This window comes from Sciurus carolinensis, chromosome 11, assembly GCF_902686445.1.
Source record: "Sciurus carolinensis chromosome 11, mSciCar1.2, whole genome shotgun sequence".
Classification (NCBI taxonomy): domain Eukaryota; kingdom Metazoa; phylum Chordata; class Mammalia; order Rodentia; family Sciuridae; genus Sciurus; species Sciurus carolinensis.
Window position 1 is genome coordinate 27,123,762 of NC_062223.1, and position 13,378 is coordinate 27,137,139.

Consider the following 13,378-nt stretch of genomic DNA (forward strand, 5'->3'; position numbering starts at 1 on the left):
TCTGGGACACTATGAAAGCAGTACTTAGAGGAAAATTTATTTCATGGAGCGCATTCAATAAAAGAAGTAAAAGTTCAACAAATCAACGACCTAACACTACAGCTCAAAGCCCTAGAAAAAGAAGAACAGACCAACACCAAAAGTAGTAGAAGACAGGAAATAGTTAAACTCAGAGCTGAAATCAATGAAATTGAAACAAAAGAAACAATACAAAAAATTGACAAAATAAATAGTTGGTTCTTCAAAAAAATAAACAAAATTGATAAACCTTTAGCCACACTAACAAAGAGAAGACGAGAGAAAACCCAAATCACTAAAATTCGGAATGAACAAGGAAATATCACAACAGACACGACTGAAATACAAAACATAAGTAGAAGCTATTTTGAAAATCTATACTCCAACAAAATAGAAAATTTCGAAGACATCAACAGGTTTCTAGAGACATATGAATTACCTAAACTGAACGAGGAGGACATACACAATTTAAATAGACCAATTTCAAGTAATGAAATAAAAGAAGTCATCAAAAGCCTACCAACAAAGAAAAGTCCAGGACCAGATGGGTTCTCAGTCGAGTTCTACAAAACCTTTAAAGAAGAGCTCATTCCAATACTTCTCAAAGTATTCCATAAAATAGAAGAGGAGGGAACCCTCCCAAACACATTCTATGAATGCAATATTACCTCAATACCTAAACCAGACAGAGACACATCGAGGAAAGAAAATTTCAGACCAATATCCTTAATGAACGTCGACGCAAAGATTCTCAACAAAATTTTAGCAAATCGCATACAAAAACATATTAAAAAGATAGTGCACCATGATCAAGTGGGTTTCATCCCAGGGATGCAAGGTTGGTTCAACATCAGGAAATCAATAAATGTAATTCACCATATCAATAGACTTAAAGTCAAGAATCACATGATATTTCAATAGATGCAGAAAAAGCATTTGATAAAATACAGCACCCCTTCATGCTCAAAACACTAGAAAATATAGGGATAGTGGGAACATTCCTTAACATTGTAAAGGCCATCTATGCTAAGCCCATGGCTAATATCATTCTTAATGGTGAAAAACTGAAAGCCTTCCCCCTAAAAACTGGAACAAGGCAGGGATGCCCTCTTTCACCACTTCTTTTCAATATCGTCCTTGAAACTCTAGCCAGAGCAATTAGACAGACCAAAGAAATTAAAAGAATACGAATAGGAAAAGAAGAACTCAAACTATCCCTATTTGCTAATGATATGATTATATACTTAGAGGAACCAGGAAATTCCACCAGAAAACTTTTAGATCTCATAAGTGAATTCAGTAACGTCGCAGGATATAAGATCAATGCACATAAATCTAATGCATTTTTATACATAAGTGATGAATCTTCAGAAAGAGAAATTAGGAAAACTACCTCATTCACAATAGCCTCGAAAAAAATAAAATACTTGGGAATCAATCTCACAAAAGAGGTGAAAGACCTCTACAATGAGAACTACAGAACACTAAAGAAAGAAATTAAAGAAAACCTTAGAAGATGGAAAGATCTCCCATGTTCTTGGATAGGAAGAATTAATATTGTCAAAATGGCCATACTATCAAAAGTGCTATACAGATTCAATGCAATTCCAATTAAAATTCCAATGATGTACCTTACAGAAATAGAGCAAGCAATTATGAAATTCATCTGGAAGAATAAAAAACCCAGAATAGCTAAAGCAATCCTTGACAGAAAGAGTGAAGCAGGGGGTATCGCAATACCAGATCTTCAACTCTACCACAAAGCAATAGTAACAACAATGGCATGGTATTGGTACCAAAATAGAAAGGTGGATCAATGGTACAGAATAGAGGACAGGGACACAAACCCAAATAAATACAATTTTCTCATACTAGACAAAGGGGCCAAAGATATGCAATGGAGAAAAGATAGCCTCTTCAACAAATGGTGCTGGGAGAATTGGAAATCCATATGCAACAGAATGAAACTAAACCCATATCTATCACTATGCACGAAACTAAACTCAAAATGGATTAAGGACCTCGGAATCAGACCAGAGTCCTTGCATCTTATAGAAGAAAAAGTAGGTCCAGAGCTTCAACATGTCGGCTTAGGACCAGACTTCCTCAACAGGACTCCCATAGCACAAGAAATAAAAACAAGAATCTATAACTGGGATAGATTCAAACTAAAAAGCTTTCTCTCAGCAAAGGAAACTATCAGCAATGCAAAGAAAGAGCCTACAGAGTGGGAGAATATCTTTGCCAATCATACTTCAGATAGAGCACTAATCTCCAGAATCTATAAAGAACTCAAAAAACTCTACACCAAGAATGCAAATAATCCAATCGACAAATGGGCTAAGGAAATGAATAGACACTTCACAGAAGAAGATCTACAAGCAATCAACAAACATATGGAAAAATGTTCAACATCTCTAGTAATAAGAGAAATGCAAATCAAAACCACCCTAAGATTCCATCTCACCCCAATTAGAATGGCGATTATCAAGAATACAAGCAACAACAGGTGTTGGCGAGGATGTGGGGAGAAAGGTACACTCATACATTGCTGGTGGGGCTGCAAATTAGTGCAGCCACTCTGGAAAGCAGTATGGAGACTCCTTAGAAAACTCGAATGGAACCACCATTTGACCCAGCTATCCCACTCCTTGGCCTATACCCAAAGGACTTAAAATCAGCATATTACAGAGATACAACAATGTTCATAGCTGCTCAGTTCACAATAGCCAGATTGTGGAACCAACCTAGATGTCCTTCAATTGATGAATGGATAAAGAAAATGTGGTATATATATACAATGGAATATTACTCAGCCATAAAGAATGATAAAATTATGGCATTTGCAGGCAAATGGATGAAACTGGAGAATATCATGCTAAGTGAGATAAGCCAATCTCAAAAAAGCAAAGGACAAATGATATCGCTAATAAGTGGATGGTGACACATAATGGGGGGTGGGAGGGGTTAGTGTTAGGGTTAGAGTTAGGGTTAGGGAGGGGGACAAGAATGGAGGAAGGAAGGACTGTATAGAGGGAAAAGAGGGGTGGGAGGGTTGGGGGGGAAGGGAAAAAATAACAGAATGAATCAAACAACATTACCCTATGTAAATTTATGATTACACAAATGGTATGCCTTTACGCCATGTACAAAGAGAAAAATAACATGTATCCCATTTGTTTACAATAAAAAAAAGATATATGGGTAAAATTTCACATCGTAGTTCTTAAACTGTACTAAAGACACCTGACCATTGTTGATAAAAAAAAAAAATCCAACTCGAGTATCAGATCCTACTATAATTCTAGTATCAGATTATTGTAATTCAGAGCTCTAAAATATTTTTATAATTAGAATACAATACTCTCATAGAGAAGAAATAAAAAAGAAGAATATATCTAGGCTGGGAATGTAGCTCAGTGGTGGAGCACCTGCCTAGCATGCACTATCTCTAGCACCATGATAATTAAATAAAATTTTTTAAAAAGAATAAGAAATATATCCATACACATTCCTCCTTGTGAAAAGTTATTTAGAAAAAATCTTTGTTTTTTTAATTATTTTTTTTATTTTACAGACTGCATTTTGATTCATTGTACACAAATCTTGTACATCATTTCGTTTCTATGGTTGTGCATGATGTAGATTCATACCATTCATGTAATCATACATGTACATAGGATAATGATGTCTGTCTCATTCCACCATTTTTCATACCCCCCTCCTCCCTCTCATTTCCCTCTATATAACCTAACGTTCCTCCATTCTTCTCTCACCTCCCACCCCCTTTATATATCATCCACTTATCAGGGAAAACATTCAACCTTTGGTTTTTTGGAATTGACTTATTTCACTTAGTATGATATTCTCCAATTCCATCCATTTATCTGCAAATGCCATAATAGTCTTCTTTATGACTGAATAATATTCCACTGTGTGTATGTATACCACATTTTCTTTATCCATTCATCTGTTTTAAAGAATAATTTTTAAGTCTCCAGGACCTTTACTTCACTGACAGCCAAAAACTGAAATCAATCCAATATCCAACAAGTGAATTTTATTTATTGTGGTATATTTATGCAATGAAATTCTACTTAATAAAAAGAACAAACTATTGGAATCCAAAACACAGACAACTTTCAAAAACGTTGTGTTGAGTTGAGTGAAAAAAAAGCCAGATACCAAAGCTTACCTTCATATATGCCTGGGAAGAGGCTAAATTAATCGATGATAATAGAACTTAAAGTAGAGGCTGCTGGGGTTGGAGAGGGAGGTGCATAAAAAGAGCCAAGAGAAGTTTCTGGGATGATAAAATATCTACAGCTCAGTTGGGATGCTCCTAAGTTACCCAGAGATAAAAGTTTCTCAAAAACCATTGAATTGTACATTTAAGGTCTTTACATTTCACTAGATATAATTTTAAGTTGATTAAAAAGTAAAAACTATCCAGGAAGGGAACTACAACAGAGGGAAATGTCTGAATCAGAATAGCTGGATCTGGTCCCAGACATGTTCCTGATTTATCTTGGGAGCATATCATAGGTGATACCCAACACTTGATTGTTCCTTTCCTTTATAACATTAAACCCCTAAATTTTTATCTGAGCACATGTCCACCTGGAATAAAATAAAAATTATATTACCCAGGCTTCTTTATAACTTCAAGGGGATATGCACTTATTTTGTCACTTCTCTTTTAAGGATGACAAGAACTTGGCATTGTGAGAGGAGCTCCAACAGCCCCTCTTGAGCCATGAGGTAAACACTGGAAAGGTAGGTATTAAGGATGGAGAAACAAGATAAAGAGAATGCTTCTACCCTGAAATGTTTACTTTTTTACTTCTATCTTGTTTCAGATCCTGATCCTTGGAGCTAAAACCTAATCTAAACAATGTTTGGACTCTAAAACTAAATATTAGGAATTCATATTTCATATTCATTGACTTCAAAGGATGTCTATGAGAAGTAATAGATGTGAAATGGCTTTGAAATAATAATAACAAGGTATTGTCCAAATATAAGGTTTACCAAATACAATATTAGCAAATCCAAGTTTGACTTCCAGGCATATTCACACCATTGGAAAGTTGGTATTGTTCGATTGCAAGATAATATGTTACTACCACTTCTATACCCATATCTTAATGATATACCACCAAGAAAGCTCCCTCACTCCAAGGACCTCACATCTGACTTAAGCCCTTCCCAAATGATGAAGACAAATAATGTTGATACAATCTTGACATGATTCATTCAGCAGTGATTGAGTGTCTATCATCTGCCACTCATCATGCCAACTGCAAAGTCACATGGAAAAGGGCACAGACACAAAAGAGGGTGAAGAAGTGAGACTGATAACTCAATATGACCAGGTAAGTTTGGTTAACTCTTGAAAAAACATGCCCAGGTGGGATTACTCTTCTATATTGGAACTATACTATATATTCCTTGCTTGAGAAAATCCAAGAATGAAGAGAAAGAGCAGCAGCAGTTGACTGATAATAAAACTCATTGGAAGAGAAATAATACCATATATATAACCCTTTTTACATTCATTGTATCTAAGAAATTAAAAAATGCACAAAAATTTCAAAATACACAAATCTGCCCCTGAAATGCATTGCTCATTATAGACTTCAACAAAACATAAGGACTACAAGTTTTATCAAGGGTTAGTGGAAATATGCTTTGATATATCAAAAGTCCAGGACATTACTGGTGGAAATTCACCTACATTAACAAATTGCTATGTGAGGAATGAATTTGCAGTGAATTGACCCGAAACCGTAGATGCAGGAATACAAGTGTAAACAGACCCATTCTCTGTCTGCAAGGACTCCAAAGGTAGTTTGGCCCTCATTCGCAATGCCTAGGCATTCACATCCCAGATCTGCCTTCCATCCATCAGAGGGAGATGAGAACTGGGTCTGCTCTTAGGAAATCTGTGACATTAAGGGCATCCAGGACAAGGTTACAGAATCACAGTGAATTTCAGTTGCTTGTCTCAGGTGGCACAGTCATTATGTAGTAGATTTGGACTTTATTCAGTCAATCTGGGGACAGAGTCAAATCTTGAACTACCTTCCTGTGCCCAGGTGCAACAATCTCCAAGAAACCACCTCACCAAACCTCCTATGGAAAACACTCCCTCCTTCAAGACATACCCTAATGTTCTAATAGCAATGTGCTCAGTCAGGGCAGAAACCCTGCCTCATCTAAGCCCACCCCATAATCCCATTATCTTTTGCCAATGCTCACTTTCCCAGTCTCCTTTGCAGGTGGGGGTGAACTTGTGACCTAGTTCTGCCCAATAAAAATAAAGACACTGTGCTGAAGAGTTCCTTAGAATTATTTCTCAAAATAAGAAATGGTCCTCTCCCACTCTTCATATGAAGATATGACGTTTGAAACAGCTGCCATTCTGCATCTTACAACCAGGATGACAATATAGGGAGCTGAGGAGGCACCAATTGAGTGTGCTACAGTTACAGAATTAGAAAAACACCCTCAAACCATTGATCTGCAAATTTCTCCTTTAGCAATCAAGACATGACTCTATGCTTAAACCAAGACTGGGTAAACTTTTTCCTATAAAGTTAGAGAACAAATATTTGGGACCTTGCAGAATATGCAGTCTCTGTCACTGCTGCTCAATTCTGTCCATGTGGCATGGAAACAGGCACAGATAGCATGTAAAATATGGGCATGACTGTCATCCAGTAACTTTACGATGGACATTAAAATTTGAATTTCACATAATTTAATGCGTCAAAAAATCTTTTTCTTCTAATTATTTTTCTCAGCCATTAAAAATACAAAAGTCCTTCTTAAGTCACAGTCCACACAAGAACAGGCAGTGAGATTGGTTTGTCTGAAGCCACTCTTCATCAGATTGAACCATAAGCAGTCCTAGCTACATCACTGGCCTTCCCTCAGAGCCCAGACAACCACATCTAGAAGAGAAGAGTCTTTTTAAATTGTTCTGATGCAGGTGATAATGGTTAATAGTACTTTTCTTCACTTTTGCCCACCCAGAAACATTTTTATTCTAACAATACTACTCTTGCTCCTACCATGGAATTTCAGGATGAGAAGCAGGCTAAGAGGAAGAAGTCACCCAGCGAAGTGCTGAAGTCTTCCTGGGACTTCCCCAAGATCACACTGATGAGGAAAACTGGCCAAAACATGGACTTTTGTCTCCAAGTGCCATGAACCTTCCCCCGATCTGCGTGCTAACCTCAGAGGTGAAGTGAATATAGCCAAGATCACACTGCTGAGAGGTGACTGGGTGAAATTCCATTTCATGTGATCCATCCCTAAGTTCTAAACACTTTGCACTGCTGACTACTGGAGAAGATGTGGAAAGCGTCCCAATGTGAACATACTACCAGATATCGACATATGACATAGTTACAACAGAGTTTGAAATGATCCTATGGAGTTAAAGTAACTCATTAAAAATACAACAAAAATGAAGAAGAGGTGAACTTTTGCTCTGCTCCTTCACAGTTGGCTGAAATCAGATCACACTTTTAGTTTCCCTGTTCATAGTATTCTTTGTTTCGTGTCTTCATTTTTATCCCATCCTTGAGTTCACTTTTCTGCCCCACAACTTCCTGATGGCGATTTTCACCTCTGCATTTCTGAGTGTGTAGATGATGGGGTTCAGCATGGGCGTGATGACCGTGTAAAACACAGCCACCAGCTTGTCCTCTGTGTAGGTAGAGGCAGGTCACAAGTACAGGAAGATGGCGGGTCCAAAAAACAAGATGAACACCATGATGTGAGAGGCACAGGTGGAGAGGGCTTTGTGCCTCCCCTCTGCAGAGCAGTTCCTCAGGCTGAACAGGATGACGACGACGTAGGAGGACACCAAGAAGAGGAAGGAGAATACAGAGAATAATCCACTGTTGACGAACATAATAACGCCTACCACAAATGTGTCCGTACAGGCAATCTTAAATAAAGGATGAAGGTCACAGAAATAGTGGTCGATCGCATTGGGACCACAGAAGGGCAATGGGATGGTGATGAAAATCTGAATTATGGAGTGAAAAAAGCCCCCCATCCAGGAACCAACCACCAGACGGTGGCACACAGGCCGGCTCATGATTGCTGTGCAGTGAAGATGTTTACAGATGGCCACATAGCGGTCATAGGCCATCAACACAAGCAGGAGGATCTCAGTGACCCCAAAGAAGTGCAAGAAGAAGATCTGGGCCAGACAGCCCTTGAGGGAGATGGTTTTAACCTTGGCAAGTAAGTTGGTGATGAATTTAGGGACCACAGTAGAGGAGTAACAGATCTCCACCAGGGACAGGTAGCCAAGGAAGAAGTACATGGGAGAGCACAGACTCTTACTGATATTTACTGTCAGAACGATGATGCCGTTGCCCACCACAGTGGCCAGGTACACGGGGAGAAACAGCACAAAGCATGCTCTCTGCCTCTGGATCCTGGAAGAGGCCTGTGATTATTAACTCAGTCACGTTGTTTACACTGGGCATGGATTCAGTTCAGGTGTGCTGGATGCCAGATCGTGAGAGGCCTGCAACAAAGCAAACTGTGATTACTACATAAACTCACCTCACTGGTACCACCTAAAGAGTGTAAACCAGTTCGCAACATGCATGCTACTCAATCATTCATTTAGCCAATACGTAATCATTCAACATTAATTTTTAGCAATCTAACACTAAATCATTTTAATGAATTTACTTTTATTATTAGAAAATGAAGACTCAGAAAATCATTATTTATCCATGATCACACAGAAAATGGTGAATTCTGGGACTTAGAACCAACGTTTCTGACTTTCATTTGAAGGTTTTAACTCACCACAAGACAATTTAGAATTTTGTGAATACAAGTGAATAACCTGTATTTATATTATCTGCATTGCATTTTGATAGCACTCTCCTGGGAAATCCCCTTTACACACACCATTGCTCCTGTATTCCTTATTTCTTTCACCTGTCCCTCAGGGACTTACTTCCACTGACAACCCTCCTTTCCCCAAATCCTCTGTGCTGTCTTCTTCCTCCATCACACCAGTCTTCAGTTCACACAGGTCGATGTTCCTCACCAATCTCGCAGCTTCTGACAAATGCTCACACACTCTGGGGAGAACTAAACTCAGTAGTTTTTCTCCATCATTTCACTTTACTTTTCACACTTGCTACCACATAAACTACTGAATCCTATGCTCGAACAGCATGTCCTCTGAGAGCTACAGCGGCCAGTTGCTGTCGTGGTTCAAGGTTGGTAGTCCCTAGCAAAGCGTACAATAACGAGAGTGAGGACATCTCTCTAAGTTTCCTGCCTGGTGCAAATACTATGAAGTTGTTACATATCTAAACAGCCACCAGATTGCACAGAAGAAATAGAGACCATAATACATCCTCAGGATAACAATATCATGTAACTCAAAACAATATTCTCTAGATGAAGGTGTCCTAGTTGAAGTTTTAATCATATTTTATCGATAACAAATAGAAAAAACATGAAAAATTTGATTCCCCACTCTAAGACTTATCCCTATATTTTCATTTTTATCTGATTTTTATACTGAAAGATTTCAGAAACATACTATTTTTTTACCAGTTTGTTTTTAATTGACAAAAATGTTATGATCTATGTGTGCACTGTAAAATGATTCAATCAAGCTAATTAATGTTTCTGTCACTTTACCAACCTATTATTTTTTAAATATAGCAAAGATATTAAAAATCCATTCTTTAGCAATGTTGGAATATACTCAATGTGTCAAAGACATATCTGCATTTCCATGTTCATTGCAGCATTATTGACAATAGCCAAGATGTTGTGGTAACCCAAATGTCCTTCCACAGATGAATGGTTAAAGCATGGCATATACACACAATGGAATACCATGCATCCTTTTAAAAAGAAGAAAGACATATTAGAACTGAGAATGCACCCCAAACAGCAACAGAATCCACAAGGAAAACAGAGATCAGGATGTGACAGATGGAAACAAATCAGTGTGTGTCACAACCCCCAGGTGAGGACACAAGCTGAGGATTAGGATTCAGTAAAGTCCTTGAAATTCAAGGAGCTGAGAAATGATTATCCTGCAGCCAGAGAGGTAGTAGAGTAGAGACCATGGCATCTCAGAGATGCAGAGCACCCTTGACCCTTGACTTTTTCATCCTTACTTCACTCTGTAGTGTACTTGGGTGCAAGGAAAAGTCCCTGTATTACTCAAGTAAATAATTTTTGGTCTAAGCTAGTTTGATTGGGTTTCTGTGTCTCAAAAGCAAAATTCCTAAGATGGAAACCTAGGGGTGAAACAAAACTCAGTTAAATCAAACACAGAAAGAAAGGTTTTCTCATATGTGGAAGCTTAAAAAAATCCTACTTGAATATAGAATAGTGATTACTTGAAGACTGGAAATGGAGTAGGGGACAACTGGATTTGATTAGTGCACAATGTATGCATACGTTTAAATGTCACACTGAACTCCATTAAAATGGACAATTAATACATGTTAATCAAAAACAAAATACATAGAAACAATTTTAAGCCACCAGCAACAAGAAAGTTCTAATTAAATTACTAGTTAGAAAGCACAACTGAAAAATATTACATCTACAATAGGTAAGAAATTTTTTAAAATACAAAACCTTAAAATGTGAAATGCACATAAAGACAAAATCATAAACTTATACTGAAGGACACAAAAAACAAATGAATTAATAAAAAAGCATATTTATGTCCTCCATAAAAAATCATGTTTTTCAATAATAAAACTCAATGATTCGTTTTAATTTTTCCTAATTAATTTTACTTAATCTAAAATATATGAATTTGTCATTTCATTGTCAAGAAAAATCAAGTGTGATTTTTTATGTGATATGACAAAATTATTCTAAAGTTCATCTGCAAGAAGAATATTCTAAAACCACTAAAAACATACTAAAAATGATTAATGAGATGAGTTTTCCCTTCAGGTATTCACTTTTATACTGACTATAAGTTAAGTTTGATACTAAGAAGTAGATGATTATGTAAAATTTTTTGACAATTATAATAGAGAATTAATCATGCAAAAGTAGATATAAAATATACTATTCAAAAGATTGTACTGGAACAACTGTTAAACCCTTTGGGGAAAATTAAGTTTGATTACCAGAGTTTCACACCCATCAAAATTAATTTTTAATTAAAGAATTAGAAATAAAAATTGAAATCTTTAAAGAACACAAAGCAGAATTGGTGATCATAATATGGAGGTAAAAAAAATCTTATGTTAGAAGTCTAACATAAATGATAGTAGGTAGTATTTGACTACACACAAAAAAACTAATACCAAAAAGCATAAACAAAATCATTATCCAAATGATAAAATCAGAAAAATGCTAAACTATGTATGATAAGACTTAAGAGCCCACTAGCTTAAAAATCTTTCATACCTATAAGAAATGTTCAAGCATTCCAGTGGAAAATGAGCACAGATTATAAGCAGGAAATACACAAAGAGTAAAAGATCAATATACACATGAAAGGATATTCAGCTTCATGAATAATCAAATAAATGCCTACAAAACATAACAAGTGTTTTGGTTATAAGTAAAACCAAATGTTTGGTTATAAGTAAAAGATGGTCCTTGGAAAGTAAGTGAGGGTAAGATAACATGGGTTAGGGTTAGGAGAGCCTCATAATCTGTGGCAAAAGTAGAGATCAGTAAAAGCACTCTGAACAGCAATCTGATAGTGTGTATCAAATATAAACACTCGTTCTACCTCCAATAATGTACTCCAGGGAGGCAATGGTTAAGTATACAAGTGTTGGAGGCATAAGTGTGTTGGGACACCTCAGACCGACTTTGGTGAATCTTTTTCCCAACCCCACATTCAGAAGTGTTACCTTTATAGCCTGAAATCAGTTGAGGTGGGAATATTTCACAATTGAAAATCAGCAAACACTTCAAAAAAGAGCTATTTCTTAAGGAGAGCCCATTGTTAAACTGTTTCAGTCAACTTTTTCATTGCTATGGTCAACATACCTGACAAGGACAACTTAGCAGAAGAAAAGTTTATTTTGGCTCACAGTTCCAGAGTTTTGGTCCATGGTTAGTCAGTTCCATAGTTCTAGACCTGGAATGAGGCAAAGCATCATGATAGAAAGGTGCAGAAGAGGAAGCAGCTCAGGAGATGGTAACCAAGAAGAAGAGTGAGGGATCCACTCACCAGGGACAAAATATAAACCCCAAAATCATTCCCTCCATGACCTACTTCCTCCAGCCATGCCTGCCTACAATTAGTACCCAGTTGATACCTAATCAGTGGGAATCTCATCTAATCATTTACCTCTGAACATTCTTGCATTTTCTCAAATATGAGCTTTGTGGAGACACCTCATATCTAAATAACATTCCACCCTGGCCCTAAAAATCTCATGCCCATCCCACAATGCAAAATATATACTTTTAACAGTTCCAGTATTACCCAAAAGACCAAGTTCAAAGTCTCCTCAAAAATGCAGGACAAACTCATGAATATTTTCCCCTGTAAAGATCAAAGCAAGTCACACATATCCAACACATAATGACACAGAGTAAACATTTCCATTCCACGAGGGACAAATTGGGGCATAGAAAGAAGAGATGGGACCAAAGCAAGACCAAAATTTAGCTGAGTCCTATAGCTCCATGTTCAGCATCTGGGGTACATGGCATTGCGATGATCTCTCCAAAGTGCTTGTGTAGTTCTTCCCTATGATCTTGATGGTTGCAGTCTGACATGGTCTTTTGTTGGGCTCATTTCTGTTTGATTCCTGCAGCTTTCCTTGGCAGATGTTCCATGCTACTGGTACCTTTTAATCTCAGGGATTTCCATGAAAACTTTGACTTCTTTCTCACATCTTCATACATCACACTCTCAGGAGCGGCCTAAAGGGATTTCAACTCTGCTGTACTTTGCCTGGCCTCCCAGGTCTTCCTTTGAAATATCAGTGGAAGCCTCCACGAACCTCTAACTCCAGTATCCTGCATTCCTGCAGAACCAGGACCACATGGTTGATGCCAAGGTCTGCCATCATCTCGAATAGTAGCCAATCCTCCTAGGACCCTGATTGCACAGCCTCTAAGTGCCTGGGTGACTGAGCACAGTGAGACAACTTCCTAGCCCCCGTGTGCAAGCATTGTGCCCCTGTGGTCTTTTCTTGAAGGAATTATTACTTTTATACCCTTGAACCTGATATGGATGTTGTCTTCCCAATTCCTGAGATACCCTCAAGTCACCAATCTTATTGTCTCTGTACAAAGTAATTAGTATCTATTTAGTGGTTATATTGCCTTTAATAACTTCCTCAGTCCAAGTTTTACTTGTACT

The 13,378-nt window shown here is 37.4% G+C and overlaps 1 pseudogene; it reads right to left on the minus strand.

Annotated features, from left to right (window-relative positions):
- Positions 1–731: 731 nt before the first annotated feature.
- On the minus strand, positions 732–8,528 carry LOC124959320 (olfactory receptor 4B1-like; annotated as a pseudogene).
- Between the last annotated feature and the right edge of the window lie 4,850 nt (positions 8,529–13,378).